Source organism: Aythya ferina (assembly GCF_964211825.1).
Source record: "Aythya ferina genome assembly, chromosome: 3".
In the NCBI taxonomy this organism is placed as follows: Eukaryota; Metazoa; Chordata; class Aves; order Anseriformes; family Anatidae; genus Aythya; species Aythya ferina.
The window spans coordinates 11,598,989-11,618,209 of NC_140298.1; the positions used below are offsets into that span (position 1 = coordinate 11,598,989).

At 41.9% G+C, this 19,221-nt stretch overlaps 1 protein-coding gene across 4 annotated transcripts in view; it reads left to right on the plus strand.

Annotated features, from left to right (window-relative positions):
- WDPCP (WD repeat containing planar cell polarity effector) overlaps positions 1-19,221 on the plus strand; it is a 148,756-nt gene that overhangs the window by 111,131 nt on the left and 18,404 nt on the right. The window lies entirely within an intron of this gene.

Genomic DNA, 19,221 nt, shown 5'->3' on the forward strand with positions numbered 1-19,221 from the left:
AAAAAAGAACACAAAATGTTATAAAATATGCACGGTGCTGTTTTGCCTACCCTGATACATCTTTGAATATTAGAAAAAATCACTGGGCTTCTGTCCTTGCCTCACGCTAAGAAAGCAGAATATGACTGGAACTCAGAAGGAGTCAGAATAACTTCAAGATTTTGAATAACATAGGATTCTTTTAGGACCAAAAAATTAGACCTGTACATCCAAGAGTTCACCCAGAGCGTAAAATCAAATGCCATTCAAATATGTGGAAATGCAGAAATGTGGTATGTGAGTTTATGTGGCTGTTTCTATATATGTAGATACAAATCCCTGACTTTCAAGGTTATGCAGTACAGTATCACCTCCTTCCCTTTCCAGCAGAACAGAAATCAAGCAGTGCCTGTCCTGAATGCTTTTCTTCAGATCTTTCATTTTCAAACCTAAGTCTCTTCCAGCATTTTTTTGCACCACAGCTGTGCCTTTGAGCAAGCTCTTTGACCACTAGAATTGCCAAAAACGATATTTGTTTAGGTCATCTGTTACCAGGTGCTCTTTAAATTGTACAATTGCATCTTCCTTGCTTTCTCTTCTCTTATTTGTAGAGAGCTGTCCTCTGCACCTAACATAACTAAGATAACGAAGAGTTGTCTCTGATTGTTATCTATTCTCTTAGTTTATTAGTCTTGAAAAATTGCCTTAATCCAGAAAAAAATAAGCCTTAAGCAGTGTCTTCTTTAATTCCTTGCACACTATTACTAGATTTCTGAAGCTAGGCTATTTTCAAGTTTACTGAGAGCCTTGAACAATGTTACAGACACAAAGAGAGGGATAGGGAAGAAACCTGAGTTGATTCCAAGTGTGATAGTAGCCTATCAGAGGTAATAGATGTGTTACTGCAGCTCTGTTACAAGGGTGCAGGCACACAGTCTTCCCCTCCTTCAGAGCAGTCCTACGGTTACCTTTGGAATGCCCCATAAGCATAAATTATTAAAGTCATTTTATATGATAAAGTCTTTAAAGCGTTCTCATTTGCTGAATAATTAACTATCAGGATGATTTAAAATACTTAGTAAATTCAATGCCCCTGGGACAAACTGTCAGTGAAATTCAGTCTATTAACAGTAATGAATTTGCATCCAATTCATTTTATATGAAAACAAACATAGGAGTCTCCCATGAGTTTGTTTCATTGCAGATCAGATCTCACCTTAAACACTGGAAAATCTCAGCCAAGGGTTTTGCTTTATTACACTTTATTCCAAGGTCCTTTCTTTTTGATTTATTTATTTATTTATTTATTTATTTTTCATAAACTGTTGTTAGCAAAGAAAGGGTCACAGAGTGTGGATTTTTTGACCGCAATGAAAACAAAAGAGAACTAACAAGTGCTTTAAATGTAAATTATTGCATTTAACTAACATTTTGAGAAAGGGAACAAAAATCATGCCAGTGCCAGAAGCTTTAAAATGCACTTTCCAACATGTCTTTGTCCGCTAACCATCTCCTAAGCCAAGTCCTCATCATCTAGCCCTTGCTTTCTTTCAGTCAAATTGCCAATGGTCACATTTCCTAGAACAACCCCAAAACTCCTTGAATGCACACTTCAGGCTCCTACAAGAAGGCAGCAATAAGCAAATGAGACTACAAGGTGCAATCAGTACTGCTGGGACTCAGTTATAGTGAACACTGCCTTAAGGAATATCTGGTCTCTATGTCCTGAACCGTACAAATGTGAACCTACATCCACATCTGGTGATATTTCCTAAGCTAGCCCATCCCCAAAACTCAGCTCACTTCTACTTGAAAATAACATGAGTCAGTGCTCCTGGCCAATTCCCAAGCTGCTGAGAGTGCTCCATCTTGCCTCAGATATATTTAATTTGTCAGAATATTTCTGCGTACAGGGCTTACTTCAAACATAATATATTTTGAACTCAGACTTTTGGAAAAGTTTCAAATTCCTCCAAATAATGTCGAACGGCAATATAATTTCAACTTAAATTTATAGATGTCATCCAGAGTTCTGTAATCACTGGTGGATTCCTCACATATATTAAATCAAGATTTGTGTCAAGATACAGCTAAGAATAGATTTATTATTTCAAAATTTTCTGAATTTTAGCTCTTCTCAGTTCCACACCTGATCATGGTTTGCTATACCCTGTTTCCAAGAAGTCACCATCAAAGTGAATAACAATTGTGTGCGTTAGTCAAAACTACTGCAGACCTTCAGAGCATAGTAGGTTTTTTTTGAGAATATTGCTGAGCAAGATGAAGTGTCAAGTGAGCTCGCTTCTATTCCCTGCCTATGTTTTTGGCAGAATCAGATATTTTGTTCAGCTGATTAAAATCTGCTAAAGAAAATTATTCTGATACGATTTTATGTTTGACAGCCTGTGAAAATGTGTCTTGAGGCACGGGAAGATTGGGGTAATGGTATCGTACATCTCTGAGAATACAAAAGCAGTCTCCTCTTTGCCCACTCCCATTTGATCAGCAGACCAGTGGCCACACTTGTCGTTACCTCTGCCAAAGCTTTCCCGTTGAATTATTTCTGTAGTAGACCTACGAGTTCCTTAATGAGGCCAGGGAGTTCTCATTTAGCCCTGCCTAAGCTATATCCTGTGCACCTCATTTCGCTGTATTAAAACAGAGAGGACTTTCTGCCATATTGACAATATTTGCGGGCTTACTAATGAATTCTGTACATGGGTGTAGCCTTGCATGTTTGCTCCAGAAGTAACCGCATATAATGTTGTCCATGTTAGCAGAGTGCATCGTCTCGGTGCTGTAAACCATAGGTTGCTAATGTAAAACTTGAGTTGCAAAGAACTGACATGGCACTGCCTGCTAAGAAATGCCAAAACTAATAATGATCAGGGAGGTGAAGAACTCAGCCTTTCAGACATCATTGCTCAATGAATAACCCATGAAGAGCATATGTAGTCTGTGTCAGAAAGTTTCCCAAGGCCAACTTCCAACAAATTACATTAGGGCCTAGCAAGATGATTTTAACCTTCAAATCAATAGCTTTTACCCAAAAGGGATTCATGTTGTGACAAGACAGATAACTGCTGCATAGTTCAAAAGCAAATTGGGAAGCCCTGTATTTCTACTTAGAATTAAATTCAGAATATTAGTAGCACTAATGTTTAGGCAACATTTCTAACAGAGGTATCGTAATAAAAACACTGATGTTGAGATAATAGCATTGTTCTGAAAGGCTAGATGAGACTGACTAACATTTTGGTGGTTCCGTAATGTCTTCTGAAAGTGCTTGAGGTATTTCCACTTAAAATTGAATTTTAAAATGCTTCTGGAAATATTCCGTAATACTTGCAAGTGAGATAGGGCATCTTATCAGCTCTCACAAAGACTGAGGTCTAATTTCCCACACAGTACATAAAACGACGTTCAAAATATAGGGGCCCTAAAGGTTTCACCTTACTGGCAAGGAATGTCACTAGGTTGAACCTTAAGTGGAGAATGTTCATTTCTTCTCAGTTCTCTGACAGTATTCTACACTGAATGGCTTACACGTTCTTTCTGATTGCTCGTAATTACACGTGCCACAGCATTTTGTCTTCTCACACAGTATGTCTGAAACACCAGTCTGGCCTCAAATGTATTCTGCTACCTCCAAAGTGCTTGTGCTTTACTCAGGTCTTCACCTAATCCCAATAGTCCACCTGAACCCACTTGCATTTCAAAACAACGTTTAGAATTGTCCCTCTGTTTTTGTAACCCTCCCTGTCCCTGCATTAGCCTAGTTGATAACAGTTGTTCTTCTTCTGATCCATAATGACTCCTTTATTCTACCAAGCAACAGAGAATCCTTACCCTCATATACCCTTTCTGACACTGATGACAAAACCGTCTTCATTTCCTACTCTCCCTTGACACACACTTGCTATCAAATTTCAAGTAAACTAAGAATCCTAGCCTCTTATTTCATGGCATGGTTTTTATTTCACTGCATAATATTTTTATAATGTGTTTAAAAGGTATTATCCAGTATATAGATGAAATGTGATCTGGGAAGACTTGGGGGATACCTGTTGATGCTACAGTTTTCTGGAGCTCTGCTCCCTTCAGTTTCAGCATTAGATCTCCTGCTTATTTATTTAGATTTTTAGTTGAAGTTGGTCAAAACCTATGGCATCAAATCCTTTGCTTTTAGTTTTCTAGTAATATGACTTTTTCTCCAGAGAGCCAGAAAAACGTTTTTAATGAAACGTTTCTTTTACGTGTAATCAGCAATAAACCTATGGCAAGAAATGAGTTTCACCACAAGCACTTTTTGAATTTTATACCACAGAAAATGAGAGTCTTTGAAGATCCATAGTAATTTTAAATGATTAAACTGTGTTCATGTGTACTTTCTGCTGCATGTATCAAAGCACACACAGCACTTGATAGAGAACCCACTAAAAGAAGGTTTCCACCATCTTCAGTAGGCTTTGGATGGGGGTTTTAGCAAGTAACAAACTTGGGTATAGACCAGAACTTCTGTCCTCTGAAAAAAAAATAAACAACAAACGACAAAGAGTGTGGTCTGGAAGGATGTTCTACTTGATGTAGAAACTATTCGTGTCTCCTGGTTTCAAGAGGAGCTAGCTGGTGGCACCCAGTACTCACAGCACACAAGCCTGTTGCAGTGGTGGTTCTGAACTCACAGCTTGACACACCAGCTTCACTGGGGGGGGTGACAATGCATTCCTGTATATCTAAGTGGATCTGCTGAATCTTCTTTGTTTTCTTTTTGTTAGCTATATTTTTTTTTAAATTTCAAACTACTAGTGAGGCTTTTAATATATTGAGAGGCACCGATTGTTCCCCGCCTTGTGTTCTTTTTGAGAAGTAGAGTTGTTTATTTTACATGAGGTCTATAGTAATGCCAAACTATTTTTGGCTCCACCTCATCTCACCCCTTTGCTTGCTTGTGTCATGATGTCAGTTTTGATCTATACCTTCCCATTGCTCGACAGCTTTGCCTAAAGACATAATCCTCAGCCCCTAATAATTATAAGTACATCAAAGGCTAGCTGGTTTGCTTAGCTGCAGAGGTCTACACAAAGATCTGTGTATCTTCACTTGAAAGAGATTTATGGTTTTATGTCAAGCTTTAGAATAATCGTGGCATTCCTTCTTTTTTTCCCTCCTTTATCATGACATATCCATGCCCACTGCAGAACCTGATTTAAAACACACCATTCTATGTCTGAAATGAAGACAATATTCTCCTTAGTATTTTAGTTTTAACGATTCTCATGTTTGTAATATCTGTCAACGGTAAAATTATGCCCCATTTAACATGAAAAAAGTCTTAACAAGGCCTCATAGATTAACAAGATTTTGCCTTCATTTTAAATGATGTGTTGAGTAGAAAAAAATAATAAAAAATCAGTAACTGAAAGAGACAGTTTTAGGACATTAATTTTTTTGTTTATAGCCACATCCTGTGACTCTTTTATAAACAAAAAATTATACTATTTCCAAATTCTAGAAATTGAAAGGAGTTGTCCGTGTCTGATCTGTATTTGTTGTACTTACAATTAGGTTATTGCAAGGTACATCTCTCATCACAGATCGTTTCTAGCTTATCCCTCCAGCAAAGTTGGTGCACATAAACAACAGAGAGTAGATGACACTAATTACCAAGTAAAGAATTTATTTTCCATGGCAACCTATCAAGAAGTAACTTACAAAAGTGAAAACAATTCACAGAGATATTCCTTGAGTGAGGATGTTACATGACAAAGAATGGTTCAATGGAAAAGATCTTGAAGGGATGCCCACGGCATGGCATTGCAGTAAAGACAAGTGAATACTCAAGCAGTAATTTATTGTACAGCTAGGAATTTAAATAGTATATTTCCTTAGTTATCTACTTCAAAATAAACATAGAGATAGATTGTATGTATAGAGATGCATTCATTACAAGTAAAAAGTCTGAAGTCATTAGAAGATACATTTAAAAAAAAAAAAACAAACGTAGCATTAATGCTTATATCCAGCCCAAATTTCTGTATGGATAGCTACATTTTGCCTACCAGGGTTACACTCCTTGCCATTCCAGTCAGAATTCAATGTTTCTTACTGCCCAACTCTGGCACTAAGGAGTCTTGCCCTCCACTCAACAAACAACACACGCCATGAAGCTCTGTCTGTGTGCATGACCATATACATGAAAATAAAATATATATAAAAAAAAGAAACTTTCTGTTCTGTAAGTTCTGCAGGCACTAGTCATCACCCTCACAAGAGTGAGCAGTTGGGGAAATTTGTATGTGCCACTCCCCAAAATATAATCCTCAATAAACTAGGATTATCAACCAGTTTAGGAAGTGATTTTGAAAACTTTGAAGTGAAATGTGATGCATGGGGGGGATCATTTTATTAATGCTATTTATTTTCCTACTGCTTTCTTAACATTAGCTAAATGCCAAGTATTTGGGCATCAGCTATTATGATGAGTTGTTCAGACAAGCTGTAGAATACCAAAAGTAGAATTAGGCTACTTATTTATGGTAACCACATTTGAAAAGGCTTAAGCTTTGGAAAAGCATGTAGAAATTATGTCAGGATATGGTTAAAACAGATGACTGCTAGCAAACATTTCTACATCTCAGTAACTTTTGTCACACATGAGGAAAGCCGTTTACGGGATCGAACCCCTATTTTTTCTTGCTAGCTACGAAGAACGGAAAAAGGACATTTGGGGTATTAGGAATTTGAGTTCTCAGTGCTGACTCCATATACTGAAGTCAATTTAAATAAAAAGCACAGGTAGTTAAAGTAACTGTTGAAACAAGCTATCAAAGAAATTGGTGCATGGAAGGTGTCTTTGCATGGAGACTAAATGAATACCTTTCTGGGAAATAGGTTTTAACCAAATACAATTTATGCATTAGTCAAACACAAGTTTTTCTGGCTCAGTGTAGGATACCTAGATGAAATTTAATGACCTGTAATTCACCGTAGGTCAAACTAGATGATTTACACTGTATCATTATAGTATAATATTCATATGTTTTGGATTCCTGTCTTGCCTACAGCTCTGTGAAAAAGCCCCTGGTAAATCTCCCATTAGCTTCAAAAGGCCCACATGTAGGCTGAAAGACTGCAGTTAAAAGCCACATAATGTATATTCACACATCTCATAGTATGCACGTGTGTGTGTACATAAGTGGGTGTTATATTTACACATATGCAGCCAAAATGTGTCCAGTCATAAAAATAGCTCCAAATCTGAACACAAACGCTAGATTGATTAATACGTATTTATATCTTGCTTCATGACATCAGCAGCTGCAGAATCCTCTGCTGCTTTTTTTTTTTTTTTTTTTTTTTTTTTGGAAAGAAGAAGAAATGATCACAGCTGGAGGTGCTTTCATAATTGCTGTAGCTGGCTGAGAGCAGAGTATCTGTATATTCACGGTGTGTCAGAGGCATGTTTGTCTCACACACCCTAGAGCCATCCTCGAGCCTCTAGTTTTCCAACAGGGAACTTGCCGGTTGCATTTCCACGCACCGAAAAGAGTTGGCAAACACATATTTGCATGGCAGTTGGTATGTGTTTTGTCCTGTTTGTTCTGTGTAACGTAACGTGATGTGACAGGCTGCAATTCATCACATCGGTGGCATGACAGCAGAGGAATTGGAAAAGAGGTATAATGGTGGGCTGATGCAAGGTGTCAACTTGACATTAGGCTTTAATATCTCAACATTAAGTCTTTTTATAATGGTCTACCAAATAATTCTCAGCAAACATTCCCCATGCAGGTGAGTTTAAGAAGCAGAGATCAGATATAGTGTAGTTAAACACCAGGAGAGGGATGCAGATATGCTTTTGGAAATACCAACTCTTGTAAATATGAGACACTTTGCACATCTGTTTTCCAGTCAAACAAACAAACAAAAACATTGAAGGACTCCTTATTTATTACATCCTCTTTCACTACGTTCCCAGCCACACCACAGGCTCTTTCTTATATGGGGATGCTGTGGAACTGCCGATGGCAAAATCAGAGGTTGGAGCTGTTTTCCTCCACTGACTCCTGCACAAGAGACTGCTTAACAGCTCATCCCCAAAACACTGCTGCATCAAAAGCCAAGGTGTTCGATGACCTGATCTCAGCTCTTGTTGAATGCTTTCCACCCATCAAAACCAAGCGACCTGATAAAAGCCTGTCTTGGGGCTGCTGGCATTCTGCTCTGGTTATCGCTGTTGAAAGCTATAAATAAAATGCTCAGCTGGGTCCAAGGGTAAGCTTTGCACCCATCACTGTTGTCCATCTTGCACTTTCTAAAGCACCAAACTTGCCCAGAAGAAGAAATAAAATAGGTTGTTAGAGAAAAAAACATTGATAGAAAACTGATGAACAGTGCTTAATACAAAGCAGTGAGTACATTTAGAATGAATGACATTTTTTCCCCTCAAATTCCTCACCAAATGTATTTATTTTCAGCTATTTGAAATATATTTTCCTTAACTATTCTTCTTGTTGGTTAGTCTGCACTGAAACTTCTTCAGATCTCAGTGCAGTGAGACTGCTGCAGCTCCTGAACTCATGCATGTGTAATATCCACCCTTCAATAACATTCTTCACAGCATTCGTGGCACCAAAAGGTCCTGAATTGTGCTGGATTTCAAACTGTAAAATTTAGTCTTAAAAACAGATCATGAGGCAACATTATTTATCTCTGCATTATTGGTGTGATGAAATGGCAAAATATTATAATAAGATGAAAAGATATCGTTAATAATAGCTTAAGCATGTATGGTGATCATTATAATTAGTTATTTACTGCAGGTACACAGCCAGTGTCCCACCTTTCCATCTTTATGATTAACCAAAGATGCAACAGCCACTTGATTTCTGCCTCCTGCCCTCCCAGCCCAGAGCCAGGCTGCAGAGACCACTTCCCTGGGACACTCAGGCTCCTTGTGTCCTTGCTTCTTGTCCATTTTAAACTGCTACCTTATCCTTTTTGCTCGAGGTATCCTGCCTTCTGCTACATCGTACTGTGGTTATTCACGTGCGTCTGCATTGGGTAAAGAGCAGATTTTGGGGCCATCCCAAGACCTTGCAGAAAGACCTCATGATTTCCCCTCACACCACCTGGAAGCATTGCTGCTCACGCACCATCAGGAGCCTGACAAGTGCTCACCCTCTGCCTGTGCCATGTGAAAGGAAGGGTTTGGGACCTGTTCTAAACTTCTCTTGAATTACCCCTTCCAGTTCATTGCTAAATTTCACCGCACCTCTGCCTAAACAATACAAATTTGTAATAACCAGGTGGAAGATTATGGGTACGAATCATTTATTTATTTTTTAATACATGGGGCACATCATGGCTAAAGGAAAACATCCACAAAGTGCTTACTTTAGGCCTTTGCATTTTGCCTCCAAATGGTGAGGTGCCTAGCCCGCAGTCCTGGACGTGGAGCCCGTGTGGCCATAGTCTGCTGCAGCAAAATGGGCCCTGGTGGTCCTACCAACTGCGCTGCCACTCCCACTGTGAACACTGAAATAAACAGAATTTTAATAGGAAAGCATTTCTGAAAAACTCCCAATTTCTTCCAAAACTCCTGGAAGAGGTGTGGTCTTTATTATTATCGGCTACACTGCCTCAACCGATCCCCTTGCATGTGTGAGAGCCTTGCTGCTCACATGTTGGGGTCAGTGATGGGATGGCCACCAGCAACTTTCGGGGTGACTTTGGCTGGCTCATCTTAGCCTTTGGTGCTCTTGTTTCCCTCTGGGGACTCCATGAGCCCTGTGTGACGTGTGCTTACGGGTGCACCCCATCCTTCCTGCAGCATCCCCCATGGCCCCTCGCTCTTTATCCTGCAAATTCAGCACCGCGTCCCCTGGCTTTTCTCCTCCAGCATCTGCTTTCCAGCAGTGCCCTCCCAGGGGTTAACCGCACAGCCAGGGGAAGTCCATTTTCTGAGCTCACTTATTTTCTATAAATTGAAGGATTTTTTTTTAAGCAGAGCGTAGAACACGCCCCTGGGAAATGAACCATAACACTCTAGTTCCTAGCTGCCATTAGGTGTCAGTGTGACAACAACCATGATGCACAAAGGCTGTTGCAGGGCGCAGGCACGCCACCCCATCCGAAACTTCTGCTAAAATCAGGGAAAACACAACATGCAACCGAGAGGAAGGGGAAGGGAGGAGAAAGCCAGAAACATTTTATTTCAGGTTTTCCCACCATCTGAGTGAAGTTTTTTACAAACAGATAAGGATGTTTGCATTTCATCCAGTGTGTCTCCGGCTCCCAGTGCTGCAGTTGTCAGAGAGGTGTAATATTTACAAAACCAGGAGAGCTTCTGCACACACTGATCCAACACCCCATTTTGGGGCAAAAGAGACAGTCAATACGATTAGTAATTTGCAATCTGTAGGAGGTCAGTGGCTTTGCTGTTAATTATTCCTGTAAGCTGATGCGTGCCAGCATTGGTGGCTATAGATGGGTCCTCCACAAGTTGGATAAAATACCATATCAGAAAAATAACCAGGAGTTCCACTCATTCAGAAGAAAATAATATAAAAAAATAAAACAAATAAAATGACTTTTCGCACATTAAACAATACATTATTTCAGTGCATCGTTGGTATGCTTAATAACTAGTAAAAACATGGTACGTATTGGGGAATTTACAATTGTTTGTAAACCAAGTTTCAAGCTTTTTCCAAAATGAGATGACAAAGGAAGCAAACGATTTTTGTTTACATGAGAGTTTTGAAAGTTAGTACAGTAAAAAAAAAAAAAATCAGAAGACAATTAATTTCAAAAATATTCTCCAGTTGTCTCTAGTGTTGAGAATGCCTCAGGTACTTGTAGGATGACATTTTTTCCCCTAACTTTTGGAACTGGAGACGTCTCCACCATTGGCTTGGACTAGATTTAGGTCAGGCTAAATCAGCTTGGCCTTCCCATGGATCAGGGAATCTGTTGTGCAAGAAAATCCTTTGGATGCAGCTTCGTCTTGCTCTTTCCTCCTTTGAGATAGAAGAGATTGTGAGCATCGCTCGAGTTTGTTTGTTTATTTGTTTGCTTTGGTAGATTAAATCTTGAGCAGCACCATGCTGCTATGATAAACATCTGAGTTTTTCTTTTAGCTACTTGCAGTTCTCCAAAAACTGCACAACACAGGAGTGGTTAGCACTGAGCGTCTTCTGCACAGCATGGCATAATCCCAGCCAGAGCAGCGTCTTGGGGTTACCATCTTTCTTACATTTCCCTGAGTTGCATATCTGTGGTTCTCTGCACAAGGGCAAAGACTTTCCAAATGTTGTACCCCTGTCCCACTTCGAGTTGGGGATGGGGAACAAAGAGCCTCATATGCCAATCTGACCTTGTCCTTCTAGTAGATAATTACAGGCATTAGAAGATGCCAGGTTAAATGGCTCCGGACACCTGCCAACACAAAATTGTGAAGTAATCCTGGGCCATTTTCATAGTAAAAGTTGCCACGATGATGATCTCCCACTCCTTATGCTATGCAGCTTGCCTAGAAAGCCATCTCCTGGACTCCAGTTTATCTGCACCTTCCCTCTCTTTCCCTTTTTACTATCTTAAATGGTGAAAGTTGGTCTTAATGGTCTTAAAAGTTATTCAAACTTTCTTTATATCAGTACTGTTGTGGGCTTGAAAGTTCCTGCTGTCCTACACATCTGTTTTGATTTCCAAATTAAGGTTCAGGAATGATAGTTTCAGAGCTCCTTATTTTTACATGTGGCTTAAGACCAGGTTTGTCTTCTTGTCTGTGGTACGAAGGGGGGCAGGTGAAAACATCACCTGGGCCAGCAGTTCAGACAGCTTTAAGCCTCTCTCAGCCGATCAGAAAGGATGGTGGTGGTGCTTTCCCTTTGACTGATCCCTTCTCCCTGCAGTGGGCTGAGTCCCCACCTGCCGTCTAAAACAGCCTGAAATTGTCCCACAAAACGTGAGGTGGGAGGAAGAGTTTCCACCCTAAAACGGGCCGAGGCAGAAGAAGCAGAATCAGGCTGTGAGGAAGGACTGCGAGGATATAGCCAGAGCCTGGCAGATAGCAAACACCTCTGGGTGATGCATGTCTGCGTGAGAAGGGCTGGTGGTGGCATGTAAGGAAAGGAAAAGCTCGCTACGGTAATGCAGGAATGTGGAAAGATGCTTTGTAAGGGCAAACTTTCCCTATTGAACCTTAATTGCTTTCCGTGGATACAAAACGCACTTTAAGTGATGAAAGGAGTGGCTGACAAGCAACGCTGTATTCAACAGGTATCAGAGAATGTGTTCTAGGTTAATTGCCTTCTCATAAAAAAAAAATAATTATTTTATTTCTCTAAAAAGGTGAGCATCTGTCTGAGACACAATCTTATCTCCAAGCTCCTGTTGTGCACTTCAGTGAGAAGAGGAGCAAGACAGGAAATGAAACAGGGCTGGGGGGAGCCTGTAGGGGCCACGGGGATTTTTTTCTCAGTGATTTTTTTTTTTTTTCTCAGCACCAGGCATGGGTTCTTTGCTTCTCTTCCCATCCACCTTCCTCCCGGTTGCCTTCAGAAGCAGGAGCAAGGCCAGGAGCTGCCCACAGCTCCCTCCGGGGCTCTGAGCTTCCCAGCCGCTGCTCCTGCTGACGGAGTTTATTTAAATAGGCAGGGAGAGAGCAGCCGTGTTTGCAGAAGGCAGTGCGTCGTGTAAACTACCTCCGTGAGTTTTTGGTTTATTTTAAACAAAACACAAACCACCCTGGTATTTATGCCAGCCTGTAATTGAGGGACACCAGGCAGAGGAAGATCTTCCCAGGGAGTGGAAGGAAGAGGCTGGGAATGAAAACCTGCTCTCTCTCCAAGGATGTATTTCCCCATCCAAAGGCTGTACAAAGCACAGCGTGCCCTATTTCCAAAGCTTTGTGTTTTCCTTCTAAATGGTTCCCTTTTCTAACAGCGAGGCTCGGGAAGGAAAACGTCCACTCGTTAGTGTGGGATTTCAGATGCCGATACGGTCACCTTGGCTTTTAAGGCCTTTGGGCACCCAAACCAGGGAATGTGCTGGTGGTTATCAGCAAGCCCGTGCAGCGAAGCCCTGTGCGGGTGAGTGACAGCCCATAAATGCCTATCAGGGAGGACCTGCCCTTATATCTGCTTCAGTGGCTTGATTAGCCACACCTTTCTCGTAAATTGTCAAGTGTCAATCAGGGTGCTCCAGAGATGGTTAAAACAAGGCGTGCTCTAATACCCCAACTTCTTTTATGTCCCAGTGCCTTAAGGTGCTTTTAGAAAATGCATCCAAGTTTTATCTCATATTGTAGGATTTAGCCAGGAGACACAGAACAGAGCACCGTATAAGTGTCATTAAGAGCTGAGCAACAGGATGTCAGCGTGTATATTGTGCACGTGTATATATATATATATATATGCATGTGTGTGCAAACACACAACTTGCATATGTGCACATCACAATTCATTTTTGTACCAGGTAGGTTTAAAATAACACGTTAGTACCAAATGCATAGCAAGTTTTGTATATGTTGCACCAGTGCTGCTAATTTTCTATGCCCAAACACACAGACCCATAAAAACTTGGCCTTTGTTTTATGGAAACTTATCCAAGAAATTCAAAGCCTGATATCCTTATTCTTAAGGCACAAGAAGTTTTATAGAAAGTCATTATTTTTGAATGGACTGAAAAAACATGTAAGCACTTTTAATTTTGGTACATGGTACATGGCATTATGCATGTTGATATTGGAGTAAGCTTAGTCTATACAGCCTTCCAGCATAAATGACTTTTTTTTTTTCCATGAGACCCACTGACTATGAGTACATTTGTCTGCCAGAAGCCAGAAAGCACTACTGATTAATTATTGTTTTGTTTATAGATGGTATTCCCATTTTTTTTTTCCTGTTACTTTTGTTAGGCAACTAACTGGTCCCAACTTTTTTCTTCATTAAAAGAAAAACTCCTTTTAATAAGTGTGGGCTTTGCACTTCCAAACTTCAATGGCATAGAATTTTTCACTTGATCAGAAAGCTGATTTAATTTGCTGCTAGGTTAAATGTTAAAGGTTTCAGTCTTATGACCATGAATTCTCAAATTAAATTCGGTGCATTGCTTAAATTTCTAGCTGCAGTGCATTTAGCCTAATTGCTTTGGTAAGTTGGATGCTTAGTAACTACCACTCTTCTGAATTTTAGTCTTTAAAGGAGAGCAGTGAAATAAGCCTGAGGGGCACAGGTGGGCTAGCCTGCTCTTTGGGACTCGACTGTGGGGTCTCTGGATATCTCTTCCAGTCTGACCACATCCTCAGACCATGTCTGATGAGGCTGTTCTGCTGACAAGGGAGAGAATTTAAACACCTGTAGGTTTTAGCTATTTAAACCCAAATCAGTTTTGAAGCAACAAGAAAGGCTGAGGAAAATGGTTCAGATTTCAGTCAGTTGTCAGCTAAATGTGTGCACTGGGCCTTCAACTATTTGGCCAGACACATCTTGATTGCTTAGCTTTTGTTTTCGCCCTCGGAAAGTCAGCTGGATAATACCCCCTAGCCAAAGTCTATTCTGTGATGCTATAAGCGGGCAGGGCTGGGGGGGAGTGGGAGAGTTCACCAAAAAAAAAAGACAGAATTATCCTGATTTTTGTCAGCCAAGATATTGGCTCTCATTTTCACTTTCCTTACAATATTAATTATAAAAATAGTCAGGTCTTGAGTTCATCCTCACTGATGCAATCGTTACAGTGGGCTCTTAGGAGTCACAGTGCAGACACAGGGGTGATGGAAGTGGCAGAGGAAACCTCCCCCGGCTACACCATGGGGGCAAGCCCCGAGTATCTAGCTTTTTCCTCTTTGTTTACGGCATTTTTAAGGCTTTTAGTTCTCACGCAACGTATATGTCATTAAATGGCTGATGCCTCTTTGCACACATTGTTGTGATGGCCTGTGGCAACCTGAATTAATTGTTTCAGTAGTTGGTGGTGGTTACTAGCAGTAATTATTATAATTTGCATTTATAAAAACACCTTTCATCTAAGGATCTCAAAATGCTTTTGCGCACATTTAATTAAGCTTCACAACATCCTGTGAGGTAAGTGTCAAGAGTGTTGTTATATCCATTTTTACGCAGGATTCTCCAAGAAAACAAGGTCAGTCCCTAACGTGACTGGTATTTGGTTCACATCACACTTGCACAGGACGGAGCAACTAGCACAGCTGCAGGAATTAGGGGTGCCGATCTAGGTCACTTTGCATCTCCCACATAGCTCTCGCTGCCGCCACGCTGTGTGGACAGACGCGCTGAGCCACCACGTATGCAGTCAGAGCAGCCTCAGCCCAGATTTCCAGCCTGAGAGGGCCCCTTGCTTCCCACGAGCACGCCAGCCGCAGAAAAGTCTTGGGAAGCAAAACAGACCGGCGTGTGTTGCACAAGGCAGCAAACCATGCTGCAAAGATCTCGTCCCTTGATCGTTTTCTACATTAATATTTAAGCCCCTCTTTGCAATCTGCAAGACGTTGTTGACACCACAGCCAAAGCCAAGAAACGAGGTGCAAGCAACGTGAAGTCACCCTTGAGGAGTCACTCGCTTGTCCTAGAAGAGGTTGCACGCTCTTCATCTCCAGCCTTAGATCAAACCTTATGGGCAGTCAGCACTTCGGAGATCAGCTGAGTCCTAAACTACCACTTGACCATGGTATTAAAGGTGAGGACCAACTCAAGCAGGAGACAGCTTTGAAAAGCCCATTTCTTCTTCAACAATTTGCCAGTGTTGTTTGAATTGGAGCTGGCTTCCTGTAAGCTCTGTTGATCACTGTATTAGCCCTGAGGAAGATAGGTCTATGTAAGTGCTTGCAAATTGAGCAAGAAGTCCAGGGCCTCACGAGTTCTTCACCATCCCCATCATTTTATAAGGCCTTGTTTACATATGGCAATGACCAGATTAGCTGTTTTGAAAGAACTTCGCCTGTGGATGCACTTATTCCAAAATAAAAGCCACTTTGCTCTTCTAAATTAAGTGGACCTACAGGTAGGGAATGATTATTCTGAATAACACGAGAAAGAAAATAATTTCTTTCCACAATGGATCGTTCAGCCAGCATATTCTGAAGCCTGGCTCATGCCTCACGCTGCTGCTTTTTAAGGCAGTGGCACAGTCACAGATTCGTCAGCAACCAATTTTGGTTTCAGCTTGTCCTTTTTCCAAAGAGGGAGTGGCGATGCCAGGTGAGAGGCAGGTTGTCTTTGCCAAAGGTGACAGAGCTCTCTGTCTTTACCTGACATTATTTCTGGTTTACCTGACAGCATGAAATAATTCCTGAAAATGTTCTTGCTTTTTATTAGCGCCAGAAAGCTCAAATGGTAGAGACTTCAGTGTGTCCCACATGCACAGGAGATGCCAGTAGCAGCAGGGGCTTTGTCCTGGTTTCTCTGCAGGAGCACCCCAGAGGTGTCCCAGGAAAATTGTTCCTGCACCCCAGCTTAAGCATGCCAGGAACATCTTCCCAGGAATGATGGTGTTGCTTATCCCCAAATCTTTCTGGTTCCCCTGAGACAACGTACAGGATTTATTCTGTTCCTGTGTTTCTCTTGTTGGGGAGGAAACACCTGGCAGCGAGAGGAGAAGGTCTGGCATAACAACGTATGTCATTTGATGTCATCTGGTGTCATCTACTTCACTCTTAGCAGAAGGGAAGGACAGGCATTGGGCTAAGCGTGCCTTTTTACTGAAGGTCTTCCTGTTATCCAAACTTGTTCATCTCTACTGCTGCGTAGGAAGAAAAAAAGAGAAGAGAAGAGAAGAGAAGAGAAGAGAAGAGAAGAGAAGAGAAGAGAAGAGAAGAGAAGAGAAGAGAAGAGAAGAGAAGAGAAGAGAAGAGAAGAGAAGAGAAGAGAAGAGAAGAGAAGAGAAGAGAAGAGAAGAGAAGAGAAGAGAAGAGAAGAGAAGAGAAGAGAAGAGAAGAGAAGAGAAGAGAAGAGAAGAGAAGAGAAGAGAAAAGAAAAGAAAAGAAAAGAAAAGAAAAGAAAAGAAAAGAAAAGAAAAGAAAAGAAAAGAAAAGAAAAGAAAAGAAAAGAAAAGAAAAGAAAAGAAAAGAAAAGAAAAGAAAAGAAAAAAGAAAAAGGAGATGAAAATGCAGGAGTGACCTGGGGCTTGCCAGAATGCAGTGCCATGGGAATCATAGCACCAGGCCCACAGAGGGTCTTGTTGCTGCTACCAGAAAACTATGGCACTAAAAATCAGTACTTTGAGGATTTGTTTCTTTTGGGGGGGAGTTAAAAAAATCTGCTCGTCTCATATTGCAGAAATGACTTGATGGGTGCTATATTATCCTCTCTGGACCTCAGTTGTTCCCAAAAATTCAAGATGAACTCTGCCTGCCCAGGCACCAGAGTCAATGCCCTGGGGAATTTCTTCATATCTCTAAGGGATACGCAGGATGTGTACTCGCATGCCCTTGCTGCCTCTCAACACCAGCTGTACATGCAGTTTTGCTTTAGGAACCTGTACCTCCAGTATTGCAATATCTCTTTCAGTCTCTGTCATCAAGAGTTTAAATACAGTTCAGATCAGTGTTAGTGGCCCAGCTCCAGCGGAGGAGAATTGCTGCAATTCGTTATCTTGACAAATTAACTGGTCTGAGGCAATTCCTTTTTGAGAGAGATACAATTAGCTAACTCTTGAACTCTAGCCTTGCTCCAGTGCTGTGGCATAGCTATGCACCTGCTCGAAAAGTCCTGATAACGCAGCTAAGGCTTTTCCACCTGTAAATGTACTCCTGCACCAAGAGCCACCGTGTGGTGTGGCCTTGCCTTGCTGTCCTTGTGGTGCTCTCGTGCCCTCTGTAGATGATGCAGATCTCTCTTGTAAAGGACTCTGACCTCAGCCCATTGAAGAAAGGGCTGTATGAAGACCAAGGTGGTCTTGTTGAAGAGCACCTAGGGGATGGAGCTGGAGAAAGCTGGGTTAACATCAGGTATAGGAGCTGATGCTCCGGTTTCCCTCACCCTGGTTTCCCTCACCTCCTGTCCTGGAGGAGCAGCTCCTTTCTGCCTCTTCCTACCAAGCAATGTGTTCACATCCTTCCTCCAGCCCTGTGTGTGCAGATGCAGTTATTATCCATCTCCCTGTACGAAGCAGCTCCTTCTGCCCTCAGCAGCAGCTCACCCTTGGGCATCATCTTCCTTGCACAAGCACTCCCAGATGCTAAAAGATATCCCTTAACCATTCATCCAGGCCTTTTGGAAACTGTGTGGGCTAAAGCTGTCCAGCAGAAGGCTTGTGTCTGCCTGGAGCCTCTTTGTATGGACTTAGTGGCTGGGAGGTTCCTTGAGCTTCTCTTTGAACTCCAAGCCTTCAGCATCCGAAACATTTAACCCTCAATTTCTTTTCCACTTTATCAGTTTGGCCAACTTCCAGCTGGCAGCATTTGCTTGCAGACTTCCATCCCGCGTCTCGTGCTTGCAGATGCCTCTCTGTCTCAATTAACCCCCCCCTGAGATGGTTTTCTTCTCCCCTGAGCCGACCTCCCTCCCGTCTGGCCGGCACAGCCCCTTCCTGCTCCCGGAGGGCAAAAGCTGGGAGGGGAGAAGCTCGGTCCTTGGGCTGGAGGTGCCAGGCAGAGGGTGTGCCTCACGGATGGGCGTCACGAGGAGCAGCCGAAGGAACACGCAAGCTCGGCAGCGCCTGCTTTGCCCGCTGTGGGTTGGGGCTTGCAGTGCCGGAGGCGTTTGTGCCTCCGTGGAGTCTCCAGAGCATCGTTTGTGAGAAATCGGGGCTTCCCTGAAAGCTTTCGCCGAGGTGCCTTGGAGCACGCACCCACATTTCCACTGCTGCAGCCTGCACCCAGAGCAGTGGGGATATCTGTGCTCACCAGCAGCTTTTGCCCAGCTTTCCTCCAGAACTAGTGTTTCCAGAGAGTCACTTACAATGGGAGAAAAAAAAAAAAAAAAAAAAAAAAAGAAAAAAAGAAAAAAGAAAGAAAAGGTCTAAAGCACCTCTTACCAAACAAAGAAAATGCCTAGTCACCAGGAATGTCCTCCCTCCTATGCCTGCTGTAATTACCCAACAATAGCAGCCTTGGGTTGCTGGGGTTGAGCCTTGGCACTCCGGCGTGTTCACATGCATCAGCAGCCGAGAGGAGAGCTGCTTGCCTGCTGCCAAGATTACGAGGCAAACTTCACATGGTTTGGGCAACCCGATAAAATCTAGAGGTGCGAGCTCTCGATTGTTGGGACACCAATCAAG